The sequence below is a fragment of the Rissa tridactyla genome, chromosome 2 (assembly GCF_028500815.1).
Source record: "Rissa tridactyla isolate bRisTri1 chromosome 2, bRisTri1.patW.cur.20221130, whole genome shotgun sequence".
Taxonomy (NCBI): Eukaryota; Metazoa; Chordata; class Aves; order Charadriiformes; family Laridae; genus Rissa; species Rissa tridactyla.
Window position 1 is genome coordinate 87577810 of NC_071467.1, and position 21776 is coordinate 87599585.

A 21776-nucleotide genomic window follows, 5' to 3' on the forward strand; every position below is an offset into this window, starting at 1 on the left:
ATATGAACGGGAAGACAAAGCAAGTACTGGAAAATGGGCAGATCAAGAGAGAAGAAAGGGTAACAAGGAGAGAATCAGAATGCAACAAAAAGTTTGCAAGTAAAAAGAATACTGGTATTTGAATATACTTTACTTTTTTGAAATCCTGAAAAAAAATCTTTTGAAGTAGCTAAATGTACTTCAGGACAAGTAATATTTTTTACACTTTCCTCTTCTTTTTAGCCAGTTGGAAATAAATACCCAGAAAAAAGAGGCCAGATAAGCCCAGAATAGTGCAAATGGAGAGGAAATCAAAAAGACCAGGAAAGACATTTCAGTCAGACACAGATGGCAACAGCTATCAGGAGAAGGACTGAAATTGTAACTGCATGTAATGGAACAACTTTTAACCATTCTGGGGTTAGTTGGACCCAAGTCTGAGCAGCTTCTTTTTTGGTAATGTAACAAAAATCTCTTAGGACTGTACTATGACCCCTTCTCATATTCAATCTTCTCATGACAGTGTAAGTACCACATTTTTAAAGTATGGCAAGATCTACTACAATAAGAAACTGTCTTGCATTTTTGTCCAAATTAGAACCTAAATTGTTTTTAAAAAAGCTTTTAAAATCTCTGCAGCTATGTCTGTGTGCAGCTATTGGTGACATGTGTACATACTGCAAGAAGGTCAGAGATGTTCTTCCTAAAACAGCAACAACAGTAATTTGAAAGTATCAGTGAAATCAAATTTTAGTGTGGTCACATGCAAAGTCTGAACCCCACACAGATAGATCTAAAATATGAAATGCTTCTAACTGAGGCAAAGACAAGACAATTACAAGAGTGTACTTTTAAAACTGTAAGTTTCATTTTTTTGATTGTACATATCAACCTAGATATTCAAAATATCCATCTCAAGAATATATCTTGAGAGTATCAGAGAGTATCCTAAAGAGAGAGACCCTGAAGAGAGGCCCCCCATTCTGTTTTGAGGTGTATAAAAGCAGTAGTCACTTACAAACTCTTGGCCATATATCGCACAAACTAATCCTCAAATCAAATGTCACCTTTCTAATTAGTAGCTGATACAAGTTCCACATGTTATACTATTGCCAAGATGATTAATGTTCTTTCAGCAGGATTAGAACACTTCCCTTAATTTTTTTCTCTGATAAAAAGCACAGAATATGAAAAATTAAAATCTTGCTTTTAATGATGTTCGTCAACCTCCAGTTGAGAAAATTGTCATTTTTGCCTTGGCTCAACATCAAATCCATTTTGCATTAATGCCATTTTAAAGGCAATTCTTTTCTTTTGTTGCCCACTGCCTCATTTGGACTGCAGTATCTGCAGACTTGCTCCAGTGCTTCTAGCAGTCTAAGGTCTCTCATGGGACTACTGGTCCCTTATTTAAAGAGAGACAACTACCATTGTACAACTTAATGTGTCATAAAATCAAACAAATGCACACAATTTCTTGGATATTTCTAATCCCTTGGAAGATTTTTGTTGGTACTGGCTTTTTTGTTTTGTTGGTTGGGTTTTGGGCGTCGTTTTTTCTGCCTTGATTGAAGAAAAAGCTTTACATTAAAATAATGACAATGCTCCCTAGAAAGAAACTGAAAGTTGTGCTCAGTTCTAAGTTTTACACCAGACTTTGAACACATCTTTACTTATGCTTAAGTTGCATGAGCATTTACTCTGCCAGCAGTTCCACTGAAATCAATCCTATTGAGTTCGCCCCTATAAAGTTAATGAGAAATTGAAACAAATTAATTTGGCAGTTCAGATGAGAGTCTGGAAAGATGTCACATAAGATGCTAAGCAATGGACTGACCAGTGCATTGGGCAGTCTTTTTTGACACTTTGTTTTAGCTGATGAAGAGAATTGGATTTAAATTCAAAAAGTTATCTTGACACTGAAGTGAGGATATATAAAGAAAAAGGAGGTCTCCTGCCCAGCACAATAAACTCAACAACAGGCCTTGCCAGGTCAAAGTCACAGTTGTGCTTTCAGATTATTTGCAAGACTACTTACAAGTTATTTAAGGCATACGTTCATGGGAGTTGTATCGTTAAGATGGATTTTAAGTGAATGCAAAAGATTGTGTGGACCTTATGCTTTAGGAATAAGAGTGTCTTATTTGGGTTTAGGTAAATCTGTTCCCAAATGATTTCCACTAAGCTGAAATAAGCGAGTTATTTTATTATGACTGTTCAACAGAGATTTTATACTGGTTATTGTTTAAGCTATCTCAGTTAAAATTTATACCTTAAATCATAGGGGCAAAACTTCGTCAGAGAAAAAAAGCTACAAACCAAAACCCAACAGACCTAAACGTCTCTGTGTTACAGTTTTCCATCTGTGAAATTTGGTGAATTAATTCTTGATTTTTTCTAGCCTTTGTCAGTCTTATGCATTCAGACTGCAGGCTCCGAAGGGGAAGAACCATCTTTTGTATGTTAGTACCATGCTTAGCACAGTAAGGCACTAATTTCAGAAAGGGTCTCCAGGTGCTACTGTAATACAAATTAGTATTACTAATATGTAATTGTTGTAGTATAACCATCCATATAAGCAGTGAAGTGCCTTAATTTTCTTACCTGCTTTCAACACGTCTCTGAAAGTGAAATGGAGTCATATAATTCTAAAGAACATGTTAATACTCATGATAAGCAAAGAAGAAAATTCTAGGGGGATTAAATCTTCTTCCTTTTTACAGAATGGGCATGATGATAAAAGATGCTGTTTCTACAGGAACAGGGAGGTAGGCTAATGCTGAAAATCCTCAAATCCTTCTGAATCCTGAGTTAATTAAAATGCTTAATGAAACTTTCTTGATCCTGCTAGCAAAGCTTTAGCTAAACTAATAAGAAAATGTATCAGTTACTCATAGTTACAGCACATGCTTTTACATTTCCACTGGAAAACATAATCCTAATGCTAAGGCTTACCTGCACCAAACCAGAGGAGCATTTTGCAGTTTTCTGTGTGAGCCATGTATTTTAAAACAGAAGTATCTCTCTCCTCAATACTAATGCAGCTGACCTTATTCCAGACAATTCCTTTTGGATTTTCATATTTTTATTATTTAACATTTTTATAACTATATTTAATTAAAGATAGAGAGAAAGAAATATCTTAGATGTATTTTTTAAAATTCTGCTTACTAGTCATATTCTAAGTGTATTATTTAATAATTCTACTGTCTGAAATTGTTCTACTCAGGACTGCTTCATTGATGTGATTAGCGTTCAAAAAATAAAGGAAAAAATGTCTTCAGGGTTTTTGGTGATAAGATTGTGATGCTGTTCTAAGATCTACCCACAGAAATACAATTATAGCTCCAGATGCAACTAGAAAATACCCTCGGCCTCCTTTTGTATAGATGTGTACAACATATCTTTTGTGTGACACGATGCTTGTAATATCCTTCAAATTACTTGTTTGTAATGAACATGCCTTCTCAAAACTAGAAACTGATTTCCAGGGAAGTTATGTTTTATTTGATTGTTTTAATTCCAATTGAGTTTTAACATTTTCAGTAAAATTCAACTCAACTTTCAAAGTCTGCTTCAAAATGTTTACATTCCAAAATAATTTCCAGAATTTGTATTCAGATTTTTGTAAAATGTTTCAACTTTTATAAATCTAATTACTGCTAAGTTTTTTTAGTATTTCAACATGAATACCATTCTTTGATGAACCTCTGATCCACTCTGTGTATTCATGTTAGTGTCATGACATAGCACGCTTGACAAGCTTTAAGCAAAGATTTCCTATTATCGATTCGAAATCATACACGCAACTCTGACTAAACTGTTTTTTTAAATAAATGGCACAAAAAAAATATTAAGAATCTGTATGAGACATACTGTATTTAGGTACAATGTTATGTAAGCTGCTAACCTGAAGATATATACTACCCTGTTTATTTATACTCTGTAAAATCAATTTAAAAAAAAATTCTTTCTGGGTAGTACTTGTCAGATTCACACATTACCACCCAAATGAGCTTCATTAACGTTTACCATGTCAGAAGGGGGAAAATCTTCCAGGGTTTGCACTATTTTTAGAGTATAATACCTCAATCTGTTTCATGGACACAAGGTGACATAGTGGCTGTATTCATTATGCCTGTTTGACAGGATGACAGAATCCAATAAAATTTTTATTTTGTGACTTAATTATGATGAAATTCATTTTCTTCACAAAGTTCATAGGACAGCTGATTACATTTATTTCACCAACAGATTGTTCCACATAGATGGAAATGTGCTTTAACCACCAAATGAAGTATGAGGTATGACAGAAGACACTTCAGCCAGGAAAAGTGGCTGGCTCTTGCCACTGTTGAAATTGCTGATTTTCAAAACCAGCACATCGTGATAGTTTTGGAAATCATCATCTGGTTGTGGTCTTAACCTTGGCTAGCAAAAACTCACAACTCATCACATATTGGAGAGCAAGGCTAGTTAGGACCCACGGGAGATAAAATCAACCACTCATAGGCTGAGATGATTGGAAAAATGGAGTTGGATGATACTCAGTATGAGCCAATTAGTAGCTTCTTCTATGGCCCATATAAACCACTAATACATATTTGACTATTAATTAACTGTACCCTTCACAGTTATAGGCTTTCCCTCTTTCATCACAGTCCTACAAACAAAAAGTTGCAGAGACTTTTTTGTGGAGTTGGCAAATAATTATCCGTGCAGAGTAAAAACCTTTCAACCTTTGATCCCTATGTTAATCTCCATATAAAAGTATGAACCTCAGTCACCTATTAACTATGTGTCGGGATTTAGGCTCAGACGGCAACAAAGAACGACGTGCCACTCGCTCAGGCCTTCCCGATACGGGAAGAATCGGAAGAAAAAGGCAAGACTCTTGGGTTGAGACAAAGGCAGTTTAACAGAACAGCAAAGGGAACAAGCAAACAACAACAATAACACGGACAGAGGAATATACAAACACGATTATGGAACCGCAGCTCCCCGCTCACCAACCGGATGCGGGACGCCCCAGCCCGCCCCAAGCAGCGACTTCCTGCCCCCTCCCCCGGCAGCTCAGGGTGGGCATGGCTCACGTGGCATGGAATACCAGGAAAAATTAACCCTATCCCCGCCGGAACCAGGACACTATGCTGCAGCACTGGGAAGTTTTGTGAAGCTCACACTGAACTCTGAGTTATTGCACTTAAATTTCTTACTGGTAGCATGAAATAAGCTTGTATATGCCTACCTAGGCTGTGATTAGTGATGATTTCCAAAGAAGAGAAAGAACACAAAGTCAGCATTAAGGATGGAGGTAGAAGGCTAAAGCTGTGTTATTAACAGAGAAAGCAAATGACATCAAGGACTTTGAAGAAAGACCTTCTATAACACAGCGCTAGAGATGTTTTCCAGCAATTGAAGACTTCTTTTTTTTTATTATTTTATATTTCTAATTTAAATAGTTCACTCAGCTTCTCACAGCAAATTTCATTTATTTCTAATAGTTACCTGTACGCTTGTTATCAGCTGAAACAGATTTCAAAAATATAAAATCACAGAATGGTTTGCATTGGAAGTGACCTTAAAGATCATTTAGCTTCAACGACCCTGCCATGGGCGGGGACATCTTCCACTAGACCAGGTTACCCAAAGCCCCATCCAGCCTGACCTCGAACACTTCCAGAGATGGGGCATCCACAACTTTTGTGGGCAACCTCTTCAGGGTCTCACCACCCTCACAGTAAAGAATTACTTCCTAATATCTAATCTAAATCTACCCTCTTTCAGTTTAAAACCATTACCCCTCATCCTATTGCTACACTCCCTGAGAAAGAGTCCCTCCCCATCTTTCCTGTAGGCCCCCTTCAGGTACTGAAAGGCTGCTATAAGGTCTCCTCGGAGCCTTCTCTTCTTCAGGCCTAACAACCCCAACTCCCTCAGCTTGTCTTCGTAGGAGAGGTGCTCCAGCCCTCTGATCATCTTGTGGCCCTCTTCTGGACTCATTCCAAAAGGTCCAGTCTTTCTTATGTTGGGGGTTCCAGAGCTGGATGCAGTACTCCAGGTGCGATCTCACCAGAGCAGAATAGAGAGGCAGAATCACCTCCCCTGACCTGCTGGCCATGCTTCTTTTGACGCGGCCCAAGATACGGTTGACTTTCTGGGCTGCGAGTGCACATTGATGGGTCACATTGAGCTTCTCATCCACCAACACCCCCAAGTCTTTCTCCTCAGGGCTGCTCTCAAGCCATTCTCCGCCCAACCTGTTTCTCTGCTTGGGATTGCTGTGACCCAATTGCAGGACCTTGCGCTTGGCCTTGTTGAACTTCATGAGGTTCTCATGGGCCTAGCTCTCAAGCCTGTCCAAGTCCCCCTGGATGGCATCCCTCCCCTCCAGCATGTTGACTGCACCACACAGCTTGGTGTCGTCAGCAAACTTGTTGAGGGTGCACTCAATCCCACTGTCCATGTCATTGTCAAAGACGTTAAACAGCACTGGTCCCATTAGTGACTCCTGAGGAATGCCACTCATCGCTGGTCTCCACTTGGACATTGAGCCATTGACCACAGCTCTTTTGAGTGCGGCCATCCAGCCAATTCCTTATCCACCAAGTGGTCCACCCATCAAATCCATATCCTTCTAATTTAGAGACAAGGATGTCATGCGGGACAGTGACAAGTGTTTTGCACAAGTCGAGGTAGATGATGTCAGTGGCTCTTCCCTTATCCACTGATGCAATAACCCTGTTGTAGAAGCCCACTAGATTTGTCAGGTACAATTCGCCTTTAGTGAAGCCATGTTGGCTGTCACCAATCACCTTCTTATTTCCCATGTGCCTTATCAGAGTTTCCAGAAGGATCTGCTCCGTGCTCAGTCTTGCCAGGCACAGCTGTGACATTGACTCGCCTGTAGTTCCCCAGGTCTTCCTTTTCTCCCTTTTTAAAAATGGGGGTTATGTCTCCCCTTTTCCAGTCAGCAGGAGCTTCACCAGACTGCCACGACTTTCTCAAATATGATGGATAGTGGCCTAGCAACTTCGTACTCCAGTTCCCTCAGGACCTGTGGATGCATTTCTTTACATCTCGTGGATATGTGCACTTTCAGGACCGCAGATGGTCTCAAACCTGACTTTTCCTGCAGTGGGTGTTTCCTTATTCTCCCAGCCCCTGCCTTTTCCTTATGCGACTTGGGCAGTGTGGCTAGAGCACTTGCCGGTGAAGACTGAGGCAAAAAAATCGTTGATTACCTCAGCCTTCTCCATATCCTGGGTAACCAGATCTCCTGTTTCCTTCTGGAGAGGGCCCACATTTTCCCTCGTCTTCCTTTTATCTCTGACATACCTGTAGAAGTTTTTTTTGTTGCCCTTGTCATCCCCACCTAGATTTACCTTTATCTGGGCTTTAGCTTTCCTAACCTCATCCCTGGCTGCTCGGACAATTTCTCTGTATTTCTCCCAGGCTACCTGTCCTTACATCCACCTGCTGTGTCTTCCTTTTTGTGGTTGAGTTTGTCCAGGAGCTCCTTGTTCATCCATACAGGCCTCCTGGCGTTTTTGCCTGACTTCCTCTTTGTTGGGATGCATCTATCCTGAGCTTGGAGGAGGTGATCCTTGAACATTAACCAGCTTTTTTGGGCCACTCTTCCCTCCAGGGCTTTACGACATGGTATTCAGCCAAGCAGATCCCTAAAGAGACCAGAGTCTACTCTCCTTAAGTCCAGGGTAGTGAGCTTGCTGTGCACCCTTCTTGCTGCCCTAAGGATTTTGAGCTCCATCATTTCATGGTCACTGCAGCCAAGGCTGCCCTTGAGCTTCACATTCCCCACCAGCCCCTCCATGTTGGTGAGAACAAGGTCCAGCATATCACCTCTTCTTGTTGGCTCCTCTATCTCTTGAAGAAGAAAGCTATCATCAATGCATTCCAGGAACCTCCTGGATTGCTTATGCCCTGCTGTGTTGTCCCTCCAACAGATATCACCCATGAGGATCAGGGCTTGTGAATGTGAGGCTGCTCCTATCTGTCTATAGAGGGCCTCATCCACTTGGTCTTCCTGGTCAGGTGGCATGTAGCAGACTCCCACTGTAGTGTCACCTGCCCCTGCCCTCCCTTTGATCCTGACCCATAAGCTCTTGGTTGCCTCCTCATCCATCCCCAGTTGGAGCTCCATCCACTCTAGCTGGTCCTTGACATAGAGGGCGACACACCCTCCTTATCTCCTCTGTCTGTCCTTCCTAAAGTGCCTGAATGCTTCCATTCCAACACTTCAGTTACAGGAGCCATCTCACCACATATCCATGATACCAATAAGATGATAGTCCTTGCAGGCGTGCGCACATCTCTAACTCCTCTTGTTTATCCCCCATGCTATGTGTGTTTGCATAGAGGCATTTAAGTTGGGCACCCGATGAAGCTGACTTACTGGCTGGAAATATGTTGATTTATGAATTTTCCTCAAGTATTGACAGTCAAATAACAACATTTGTTAACTCTGATATTAGAACCCAGCAAAATATATAAGCATTTAACATATTTCCATGCAGTGATACTCTTTGGGCAGAAGGCTGCAGTAGAAGATCAGGTTGAAATGCCCCAGGAGATATGTAGTTTTTCTTTGTGGATTTTTTTTTCTTACTTCATCTTTACCAGTTAGATTAACAACTACTCAAAAATATTTAGAAATTGCAACAAGCTTTGCTAGCACAGAAGTTGTTCTCAAAGACTCCCATCATTAATTGCAGCTAGGCTGATGATCTGCATCATAAAGAGGTTTTATCAAGCAGCAGTGTAAATAAAAACAGAGCCATTCATTAGATATTCTGTCTGACTTGGTACTTGGCAAAAATTAGTCGTGCATACTGACTATATTAAACAATACTCATACGTGCAGTATATGTAGAATAAAGGCATAGCGTAACCTTAAAATGAAAACTCATCATGGTTAATGATTAGCATACTATAAATTTAGTCCATAACAGGATTTACCAAGTTACGTGCATGTATAAATGAATGAGAATCAAAATTGCATAGAATATTGGCTTTTTTGTTTTAAGATCGATTAACCAATTTCTTCATAGTTCGGTAACAGAGTAATGAGCTGATGAACATGGTTAACTTTTACTAAAAGTCTTTGCAAGAAATTATTTAGAAAAAATAGTTATAGTAGGTGAAGTTTTGGTAATTACCTGGTGTTTGAGAAAGGGAGCATTTTACCAAAAAAGCATCCAGATCATGCTTATTGTGTTTCCTCTGCTCATTTGATCAAATGCACACAATTGCCAAAGACCAGAGTAGCTGCACTTCATTCGTATTTGTATGGAAGTGCAACTCCTACTACAAGAACAATTTAAAGCTCTCTTTCATAGCAATGATACCGAACTAATCGCAACATTACTGCTAATAATACCAATCCTTTCTTCTTCAGTTTCACTTTTCATCAGATTATCTCAAACAGATTCTAAACCACTAACTGTGGGGGGCAGTCATTTTTATGCACTTTATATAGGAAACGATGCAGATCAGGGGGGAAAACAAAGACTTTAATGGGCACGCAGTGGGTAAGTAGCAAGAGCAGTTGTATCAATGGCAATATGCTGCTCTGATCCCTGGAAATTTCCTCAGTGCCAGGTGCTATACAGACATAAAAGCATAATCTTTTTTTCATTACTTATGCTTATGACTAAAAAAGTAAATAGAAGTTAAACAATATCAAAAAACATTTGTTGAATACATAGCACGCTGAAGAGCTGAATGCACAAGGGGAATAAAACCAAACCAAAGACAATCAGCTAAACGAACGCGGTAGTACATGTTCTTAGCTCTATTTTTGGAAGTTCAGAAAGATACAATGCATCATGATGCAGCCTGGTGCAGAGATCCTCAGCTGGCCTTTAGCTAGCTGGTACATGTACTGATACTAGTTACCACCTTACAGTAGGTATAGGTCGGAACAACATATAGGTAACATAACTGATTGGAAGCAACTCTACTTTGGTTCCTGAGCCGGCTCTTCTGGCATTAGCTTAAGTATTTCCTGCACTGCAGCAGAGGGGCAAGGTCTTTGTTTTTTGGGGGTTTTAGGTCCTACTCCTTAACTCAATGTCAACGTGGTTTTAGCTGTGATGTGTATTTAATGTTGGTGCAGCCTCACTGTGAGTATCGTGTGCAGTTCCGGGCCCCACAATTTAAAAAGAATGTTAAAGTATTTGAACGTGTCCAGAGGAGGGCAACAAAGCTGGTGAAAGGGCTGGAAGGAATGTCCTGTGAGGAGTGGCTGAGGACTCTGTGTTTTTCTAGTTTGGAGAAAAGCAGGTGGAGGGATGACCTCATTGCTCTCTACAGTTTCCTGAGGAGGGGAAGGGTGGGAATGGTCCAGACCTGGGCCAGGGGAGGTTCAGACTTCAGGAAGCACTTCTTCAGAGAGAGGGGGGTCAAACACTGGAACAGGCTTCCTAGAGAGGTAGTAGATGCCTGATGCCTGCCAGAGTTTAAGAGGCTTTTGGGCAATGCTTTTAACAGCATGCTTTAACTTTTGCTCAGTCCTGAAGAGTTCAGGCAGTTGTACTAGATGATCATTGTAGATCCCTTCCAACTCTCCTCTCCTCTCCTCTCCTCTCCTCTCCTCTCCTCTCCTCTCCTCTCCTCTCCTCTCCTCTCCTCTCCTCTCCTCTCCTCTCCTCTCCTCTCCTCTCCTCTTCTCATGTCACACATTATAGGGAGGTTTCACTTCACAAACAGAACATTAGAAAATGTACTTAAATAATTTTACAGTGCTCATTAAAAAAAATAATTAGTGTAGTATTTTTCTTGTAAATATTTTGGTTTAGAAGATAAAGAATGTTAAAGGGGAAGTGTTTTACCAGAACAGGCCAATTTTAATGGAGGTTTCTAAAGCACGCTAATCTGCCTTTCTATCCTCTTCATGCTCTGAAAACTCGCCTGGTCTAAGCTACAGGCTTGTGTCCGGTTCACCTCAGTGACTATGCGGGAGGATGGATGAGAGATTCTAGAATGAAATGGATGTTTTGAAGTTGCTTTTTCTTAGGAAATTACCTACATTCTTTGTTGTTCTAACTTAGAAAAAACCATTATTTTTTCATTATGAGAAAATTCCAGTTCATATATAGTTCTTCAAGAAAAAAAAGAAAAAGGTATTGTGCTCAAAGTACCATGAATACTTTTTAATGACAAAAGAATCCAAAAACCTAGGGTGGTGGTTTCTTCTTTGTTTGCTTGCTTGTATCGCCTGTACTTGCACTACTTGAGAAAAAAAAAAGACAAAAACAATAAAAAAACCCCAACCCCCCAAGAAAACTAATAGGGATTATTAGGAAAGAAATGCAGCATAAACAAGCACAAACTAACAACATAAACCTATAATGTGGCCACATCGTGCATACTGAAAGCAGATCTGATCCCCCATCTGTATAGTTGGACTGGAGCAGGAACAGAGAAAGGCAATAATAATGCCTTAAGGATGATTACAAAGACAAGAACTCTATCTGGAAAAGGTGTAACCAAGGAGGCATGTTATTGTTATTAATAGATTTATAACTGACTTACAAAAGTGAGTATGAAATTATTGTTCACAGTATTTTCCAGAGCAAGAAGTAGTGAGTATTAGATAAAACTAAAGGTACCTGGTCCAAAACAGAAATGTACATTTAAATTTGTGATTAATCTCTACAGGGTATTCCAAATGTTTGAAGGTTGATTAGACTACCTTCTGGAAGAAAACTCCACTGAGTGGTATCAAATACATCTTCTGTGGCTCAAAATCACAAATACCTTGAGCCACAAACTGTGAAAATATTCAGGACATTCAAGTCTACATACTACTTACTGCTGCATACTCTAAAGGCAACCAATTAAGTTTTTTGGTTCAGTTCAGCCATTTTTATGCTTGTATCAATCATATGCACAAGAAAAATACCAATGGACAAGTGGTTAGGGTAGCAGTTTTAAGAACCAGGGTCTCCTGAGTGTATTCCTCATTGCACATCCAGATTTCCTCTGAGACTGAGCAGCCCATCTGTCTGCTCTGTATATCTGTTCTTCATCCATAAAATGGAGAAATTTTCTGTATCACAGGGCTTTAAAAACAAATACATTTATAGTTGTGAATTACTATCATGATACAGATCAGTACAGGTCTACAAAAATCTAAGTTGAGGAGGAAAAAAAATCCTTGTAAAATACTAAATTCTCCATATTCCTATAATATACATGCATTGGACAGAGAAAACATTCAGCAAAACAAGAGGACATGTTTTCATTGACCATCTAGGTTTAGATCCCGCCTTTCTGTCACTGAAAGAAATGGCAAAACACTTCGTCACTATTTACTGCAGATTCTTCTTTAAAATGGACTACTGCTTCTACTTGTGTTTCCAATGCAATACTGTTAGCACTAGCATACATGGGAAGAAGTACAATTAGCAGAACAGCTGCTTACACTCACTGCAGCACATAAGCTGTCATTTATCTCGAATTTAAATAAGTCTAGTGGTACAAAAAACAAGCTCTTGCTGTGTTTTCTTTCATCCTTCCTCTCCTCCTGTTTGTGTTCATTACATCTATGATTCTGGCTTGTCTTTCCCTAATTAGGTTGTGAGTTCACTGAGAAATCTTTCTGCAATACCCACAAAATGGTGGTCCAACACTGATCTGGCATATGGTAAATATAAAGGATTAATATAGTAAAGGCTGGCTATTCTCATTAGTCAAAATAGAACTTAAACACCTGTAAAACATGTCTTTTCCTAGAAATAGTCTCCCTCGATCCCACACTCACATTCTAGAAACAGAAAGCTTGGCAGACTGAAGTTTTGGTCTACTTTTCTATTTATTTATTAATTTTACTACCCAAGTATACCTCAGGATGCTTCCGGATATGAAATCTAGACCACCTCAAGGGCACATTTTCTTCATAGAGTATTGCTTCCTATTTTCATAGCTTCTGTTCTTAATGGGTGGCAGAGTCAAATCTAAACCAGCAGCAGCTACTGAAGGCAGTTGGCCTCTAAATGTTCGTTTCCTGACAATGAAGTGTGATGCCTGCCCAGAAGAAAGCAGAGTGTGAGGAACTGTGTAGGCTTTGATGGAACACTTGGGCCCAGGGTGTCATATAGAGATGCAAAGACAACCTTGTCATTGAAAAACACTGAACAGTTAAACAAGATTCAGGGTTTTGAATACAGGTCTCAGTTGGCTAGGTCCTTGTTAGAGGTACAGTGAAAGATGGAAAAAACAGTTACGACTTGAAATACAAAGTATTTTGGTCTTTATTTTGACAATGTCTTTTGATTTCTTCCCTTCACTACTTCAGAGAAATTGCAGAGGGAAAAACAGTTTGGCAGCGCATTAGAGTTAAAGATGAAAACAACTGTCCTTTTTGAGGCAAAGTAGTAAGGGGAGATGAGCAGGTTTTGTGCTGAAAAATCATCCTACTTCTTTGAAGACAGGTGCACAGGAAAGGGCAGAAAACAAAATAAAGAGAGAAGTAAAATGCCATTTGTGTCTGTGATGCTTACTGGTGTTTGTAACCTTGCTGCTTTCGAGAGGCAGCCACTAGACTCCTCTCACTTCAACAGCAGTGAGCAAAGTCGTATCTGTGCCAGGTTATTTATGACAGTGCATGTAGTTGTTTTTCTGGTCACAGAATACATCAGATCCTATTAAACAGAAAACGAAGAAATAAGAAAGAAGGGAAATATGGCAAGGTTGCAAAAAGGTGGCAAGAAGACAGGAGCTAGACAGGAGAGGTTACATGTTTAGCACATGGCCTTAAGCTTTAGCTTGCAGCAGTTCAACATATCAGCCAAACCCTTCCTTGTGGGTTCTTTTTCTCATGATATCTTCCCGGGATGGTATAGAGAAGGTGACATTTCTCATGTGAGGTCCTCCAGAGTGGTGGATGTGATAGATGTCATTTGAAAACTTATTTACTATTGTCCATAAGATACTGGGTTTTATTTGGACCAGTTTCAAATTAGGGACACCCTTATTGACAGATATTTTTTTTTGCTTTATTAGTTATATGTAATGTATTAGAAATCAAGTTGGACTTATGTAGCTTTGCAGAGCTAGTAAGTTAGGCATATGTACAATACTGCAAGGAGTAAAGGAATGGAATAAAAAAAAAAGGAAGAAAGAAACACTAAGTTGATAGAAGAAGAGTAGAATGATAGGGACTGATAACTGCCTATTTATATGTCCATTTGACACTTCTAGAAAAATCTGATCTGAAAACAATGAGGTATTTCTGTGGTGTAAAACCTTTCCCTTGATCCTTTTCAAGTACCAGAAGGTCGGAAGATGGCTAATGCAACACCAGTTTGTTATGTTCCTTTATCCAAGGAGTTCTGTGGAACTTCTGACAATTGACTGTAATGCCTGCACCAGGAAAATTGTTTGAAACCGTAATATGGAGCAGAATTTGGTGGATAGATATGATACACTGAGAAAGAGTCAACATGTTTTTTTGTAAGACACATCAAACACATCAAAGACCTGATGGAGTTCCTTGAAAAAGTCACTACATGAATAAAGGAAATCAACTTGTTATAGTCTACTTGGATTTCCAAGGAGTTTTCAACATGATTTTTCATCAATAATTCTTGAAGAAGCTCAATGTCCAAGGAATAACAAGCCTTCACAAAGATTAAACGGTGGTTGAAAGATAAAAGCCACAGAACAAACTATAATTTCCCACAACACAGGAAAGTCACCAGAGGAATCACCACGAGGTGTGCTCTGTATTATGTTCATAATTGATATGGAAATATCAGAGAGGTAGCAAAAGCAATCACAATAGAGAAGACAGAAGCTCATTGCAATGAACTGCAGGAATTACATTCATGATACTAACTGGGCAAAAATATGAAGCTAAGATTCAGTGTAGATAAATATAAAGTGAGGCACACTGACAAAAACAATTTCAGTTTTATCTGTGCAATGATGTGCTCAGAGCTTCTGAAATATCACAGAAGAGACAGTTCTTCGAGTTATAATATGCAGTCAAATGACAAGAAAACCTAAGTTCAGTAGAGGCAAAAATATAGAATGTTAGAAGCTATTATAAAAATAATAGGAAAAAGAAGAGAAAATATCATTGTATCACAGTGTAGATCCATGGTACATCAAATCTTGAATATTATGTGTATTTCCAGTCCTTTTCTGTCAGAAGGTAAAGCTCAGCAATAATGAGAAAATCTATGAATGGTTCATATACAGAAAAACTGAATAAATGAGGTTTCTTGAGCCTACAAAATACAAGACTGAGTGGCAAATAATAAAGTAATACAAAATTATGAGTGGAGAGGTTGAATATGAATGTGGTCTTCACTGTGTTTTCCAACTCAGGTATTAGGAGTCACGACACATAATAACAGGCACACAGTCCAAAACAAAGGGAAGAAAATACATAGTTAAGATGTGGAACTTCATGCCAGATCACGTAGTAAAACTGACTGTTAGTATGGGTTCAAAACAGGACTAGACAGACTAACAGAGATAAAACTCATACAGGACTATTGAATACAGAGGTACGACATCTGGAAGCATCTGAGACACACATCACTACAATATGAAAGATTACTCAAAAGAAACACATTTGCCCCAGCTTAAATCCTTTGTTATGAACCTGCTAATGACCATTGTTGCAAGCAGGACACAGGAACAGATGGAGTTGCGCTCTGCCTCACTATGGCCTATCACTTTCTGAACCTTTGCCTATACTATCAACTGAAGATTAATAAAAGCATTCAGCAAGACTCCAAGAATGGTATTACCCTCTAAACAAGATTGTTTCAGAGACTTACATTGTAGCTTGCCCTTGCTACTGTAACTTCATATAATTTGATAAGAGGGTGCCCTCTCTTATCTGTGTTGATAAAGACAACACAATGATGAAAGAAAGGCAAACAGAAGAAGATAATAACAAGTCCTGTGAAGCAATTTCAAAAGTATTTATCCAGCACATCTAGTCATCAATGATTTTGCAGTCATTCATTTTTAGTTGGCCATAATAGGGTTATAAACAGTAATATATAGGTGCTACTATTATTCCAAGCAGTTTACCTATAAAAAATATCCCAAAGAGTTCTCTCTGGATTCACTTACAATTTGTAGCAATTTGGTTCAGTTCTCATAATGTTCAGAATCTGTTCATGATGTCCAGCATCCCAACCGCTTACACAGTTTTCGTTCCCTGCCAAGCCAAGCCATGCCATATAACTGAATCGTTATTCTGAATTAACTGATTCACACTTTCGCCCCTTTAAACTGTGTCTTTGAATCCACTCAGAGCCCCACCTGAGATACATGAATATAACTTCCTTTCCGTGGTGACTCAACAAATGAAAGGATTTTGAATCATACAACCCAGACCATACTATAGCTATATTTATAAAGACTCATTCTAGAAAAAAATTTGCTACTGATCCTATAGTGTTCTGCTATTTGTATTTCTTGGTTGTTTTCAAAGCAAAATCATTTATCATAGATTGGGAGATTGAAAAAATAAATAATTTAGTATACATTTTCTCCTACCATCTATTCACTTTGCAGAGTTGTAAATGTTTTTTGTAAGTAATCACCAATACAGCAATTATTCAGGAGACAAACAGTCAACATTTTTAAAATGAAGGGACACAGAGTTATTAAGGGAATTTATCCTTGCTCTAAAATGTCCACAAAAAGTTAACATGTTGAGAAATGTATAAATTTGTAGAGTGTATGCATAATATCTTTTAAAAATCTCTGAGACAATGGTTAACATATTGTTAGAAAGAAATGTGTGCTACTGTTAATATAAGTAATTCTGCCTTTTTATAGGTGTAATGCCATTAGAGTACAAATAAAATTTGTGTAGAAAATATCAGGTACACAGTGCACTTTATCTGCAGAGAGCTGCAAATCATTTTAATCTTTTAAGTGTCAAAAAATCCCTGAACATTGTAAATAAGAACCTAAAATGCTTGTTTCTAGTGCATACATATTCATTTTTAACTCAGATACCCAGAAGCAATAAAACTAGACTAACTGACTTTCAGGAAACTCCAGAACCATTTGTGCATAATTTTATTACTTTGAAAATACCACAAAACTCAAGAATGCCTTTGCCCATATCTTAGGCTGTCAATGTCTAAGTGACTCCATAAAGCAAAGCTTCCCTGCAGGTAGTCTTATATATAGCATTTAATTCTAGCAATTCCTTAGTCATTTTTATAGCAATTTACCCTTGGAGTATTAGGATGAATTTTTTTTAGTTAACTATATACAACCAATAGGCAATACTGAACAACACTGAAATATTCATTGGAGAAGGTATGAGAGTTTTGTTTTCAGCACTGTTTCACCACTGATTTCCCAAGTCAGGTTTTGAAACTACACTTGTGTTTTGCTGATATGGCATAACAGCTGTGATAAACTACTGTTCAGAAATTCAAATGATCCAGTAAGACCTGTTAGCATAGAAACTCGTGCTTTGCAAAAGTTTGCAGAGTAAGGAAATCGATGAAAGGCACTCCCCACTCTGTTCCAAAACAGTAAGAAAACTGAGTATTCATTCTTCCATGTGGAATTGGAAAAAAACTCAAATGGTGCAGATTGAAATTCTCAAGTGTTAGTAACTCATTCTGAGAAAGAAAAGAGGTATTTAAAGAGCAGATGAAGCAACAATACTTGTAATTTTTATGAAGGAAACTGAACACCAATATCATGTCTGCATACCTTCCAGCTAAATTAAGGAAAGACCAAGCTACTGCAATGTGCAAAACCAGGGTAGAGTGAGACAGTTTTATCTCTTGGACAGACCGACACACAAGCCACACAGGGAAGGCAACGCCAAGTCTCAAAACTTTCACTTTTGCAGGAAAGAAAAAGGAAAAAATTACACCTTTCTTACTGATGGGAACACTGACCAAATTTGATATAGTAACAGCCCTGATAAAATCTCCAAAAGAAGAAAAGCCCCCCAAATCCACTTATATTCATATTTGGGCTCAGGAAAAGTGTACTGCTTCTTGCTCTTGTTAGCAAACAACCCATTGGACACTTGAAAGCATGCATTGCAAGGAAGAACTACTTGGTCCATCATCCAAATAATTTTCAGCAGATTTTCCATGAAAAAAATTAAAGAAAAATGAATACACTGAAAAATGATCACTGAGCAAATTACAGTAAATGCAAAATCATGTCAGATTAATAGTAATTTTACAGGATCAAAATATTGCTCCACATCTGTACTTTTTCTCCCTATTCAATAATCCTTTCCTCTGAGGAGGAAAAAAACCAGACAGTAATATATAAGAGTTTAGCCATAACGAGTTCCACATTCTTATAAATTAAGTATTGCTCAGGAATGTAGAAGTTCAATTAGAACAAGGCATCCTGCTTTGCTGGAGGCTGTATATGTTCCCAATATAAATTTTTACACTTCACAAGGTGAATATAAAAGGTATTAGTCCTACAAGGCCTATGTTTGAGTAAAAATGTACTATCCCTGGCTACTGGCCTCCAACTAGACTTCGTGCCACTAAGCAGCAGGTGACCAGGTCCTGGTCATTCAGACATTTTCCCACCCATCCCTCACTGTCTGCTTATCCAGCCCGTGCATCAACAGCCTGTTTATGAGGATCTTACGGGAGACAATGTCAAAGGCCTTACTAAAGGCTAGGCAGACAGTTGTAGTCTAGGCAGCTACTGGAACATAAAAGCCTGCAGGCAGCTGCCACTTGGTACTGGTGACTGACCACCTGCATGGCCTTGTGCAGCAAGAAAAGAATCTGCAAACATATATTTTTCTTTGACAGTTGAAATAATGAATAGAGACATTTTCTTGTGAGAAAAATCCTATAGTAGCTCAAATGACTAAAACGGGGGAAACTTTTCTGTGGAGGGGGTCTGCACAGCTTGCTACGCGCTGATTGGAAACCCATTAGAAGCTGCACACCTCGGGGTCCCTGGCATGTGGAGGGACATAAAATTATCTCTACTATTCTCTCTTACTTTACAGTGTTAGCTCAAACAAACACCCTTTTAAAGGACACTTTACGGAGCCTGAGTGCCTTTCATACTAGGATCATAATGAACCAGCACCTCCTAGTGCAATACGGTGATGAAAACAATATGAGAGAATCCCCTTGTTTCAGAGGTGGTTTATTTTTCAGCACCGTAATGTTTGCGAATTAATACTCTTTGACAACTCTGTGGTCCTATTTCTGTCATTTTTAATCCTTAAGTAATCATCAGCACCATTTTTTCCGAAATAAATATATTAACAAAAAAACCTCAAACTAATATTCTTTATCAATGATTGACTAATTTTTAACTTGTTCTTCAAAGGAAAAAACCTAAAAGGCAAGTCAAAGACATTACATAATGAATGAGAATGGTCACTGATGTTTCTTAGATTTGATGATAAATATTTAATTGCTCATTACACTTTTCTGCATACTGTCTGGGTGTTTCTTGTAAAATGGCAGTTGTGATTATATCCTGCTGCTGACAACTGTGACTGGTTTAGCATTACAGACTAACATATACAGCATTTGAAAGAATCCTGGGGAGAAACAGCTGTCTTGGGAAGATGTTGTCCACAGAGTCCTTGGTTCTGCCTTCTCCAGGTGGCTGATTTCACTTGCACTAACAAGAAAAACCCTTTTATTTACTTTCTGTGGGATAGAATTTCCAGGTCAAAGGCAGAGATGATTGCTAGGGTCTTGCTGGGTTTTCCTTAGGTGGAGAAACTAATCAACTGAAGATCCAGGCCCACATGAAAGTTACTTCATTAGCTGTAAGTCGAACTTTTACCAGCAGGAAAAGAAGGAAGGTGACTGTGTTTACCCTGAAGTTGAAGTGCTTTGCATTTGCAAGTAAAGGGTGTGGCCACGAGTAAAGTACCATCTGTTAAGTACATTAAAATTTACTGCGTAGCCCAAACCAAGGCAGCACTGTGTGCATCTGTTGTTACGGACTCCTGCAAATGCAAACATACACAAAGTAATGGTCAGAAACCTCAGAAACTGTAAGTCTTTCCTACCAGTAATCCTAGGCAAAACCCAGGTGATTCAACGGAGGCCATGTCTTCCTTCTGAGCACTCTCTTATGATTTTCTTGTCTCCAAGGTAAATTTACCATCCATATCAAGCTATGGGCATAGGGAGAAAACCACACACACACACACAAAAACCCCTCAACCCAAACCAAAACCAACCCCGCAAAACTGAGTATATCTGTCTCTATAAGAATGAGCAGGCTGTCTTGGAAAAGCAGGCATTTGACAACATAACGAATTTATCTCCAAGTCATTCACTGTGACATTTACTGTTATGAGGATGGGTTTGTAACACATTTAGGAGCTGTATAAAAACCAAGATAGCCTGAGAAACCTTCAGCTAAAGCTAGTGACCTGCCTCAGTCCTAATTTTAAAAGGAAGCAAACTTTTCAGTAAGGAAAATTTCTCCGTCTCTGATGAAACCTGCAGTTTGGTTCTCCTGGTATTGCTGAGCAGATCTGAACACATTACTCTTACACTGACACATCCTCCTGTGTTTGAAAGGAGGGGACTTGGCAACACCTTTGTCCTACTTGCTTTGTTCTGCTTCATTTGCTTTTTGATCTGAAATTCCTCTGACCATGCCTATTAGTGCCAGCCAGTGTAACTGCATTATTTCAAAGGAACTGCCAAATACTCTGCAAACAAAGCCTTTCCTAATACAGAAAGTTGCTTCTTCTATTCAAGCTTGATTTTGTTTCATTAATGCGTTTGCTCATGTTCTGCCTGTGTATCTATCTGCAAACTTACCAGCAAGAGCTATTTTTATCCCTAAAATGAGTGTTCTCAAAGCATGTACTCACTCATCCTGACTTTGGCATCTCAATGGAGAATGCAGAGACACGAGCTCACATAATTTATTCTTTATTGAATCTGGTTGAAGAAATCTAGTAAGAATGACAGCTGCATATGTTGCTGCCTTTATCATTATACATCTCTAGAAGGATTTTTTAGTTTGTTTGTTGTTTTTTTTTATTCATCACAGAAAAGAATGAAAAGGAACAATACTTCTATCATAACATTTCAGAAGCTTGTTTTCCTGCAATCCACAACCAGTAGCTAGTAACTCTTCTGTTATAAATTAGAAGCCAGGACACTGAAGAAGGCACTAGAATGCTTAGCAGAAAGTAGGTTTAAATTTAATCTAAACCCAAATAAAAGTATGATATTTTTGGTAAGTATTTAATCTAGATCTCTCTGTCCTTTGGCAGGGACAAAACAGCTAGGAGATATCTTCTGCCCTTTAGGTACTTGACATTAAAATGCAGAGGAAATAAAAAATAAGGCACAAAAGCAATGGAGGAAATTTTTGGGTTGGAGACTGGTAAGTAAGGTTTAAGTTTAATTCAAACCAAAATGTCAAGATGCCTTATTTCTTATCATGGTGAAAAAACTATGAGAAAAATACTTCAAGTCAAACAGTATTTTGTTTCTTTTTGACCTATTGAGGAAAATAACGTAATGGTGTAACCTGAGAAGAAATCTGCTGATGTCCCCCTCTGCCCAAATCCTTTGTCACTTGAAGTCACTGGTTAATGTCAGGATTGCTCTATGTCAGGAGCCAATAAACAAGGTATTTAACTTATAAGGGTTAATAAAGGCAAGAGACATATTGACTCCAGGTCTGTGGAGAAGCAATTTTATAACCCACCATATCTTACTCCAACTTGCATTTTAAACCAACTGATTGGCGTGCTGGTAAATACAGTTCCTGTCTTGACTGGAATGCGTGCAAGGAATAAT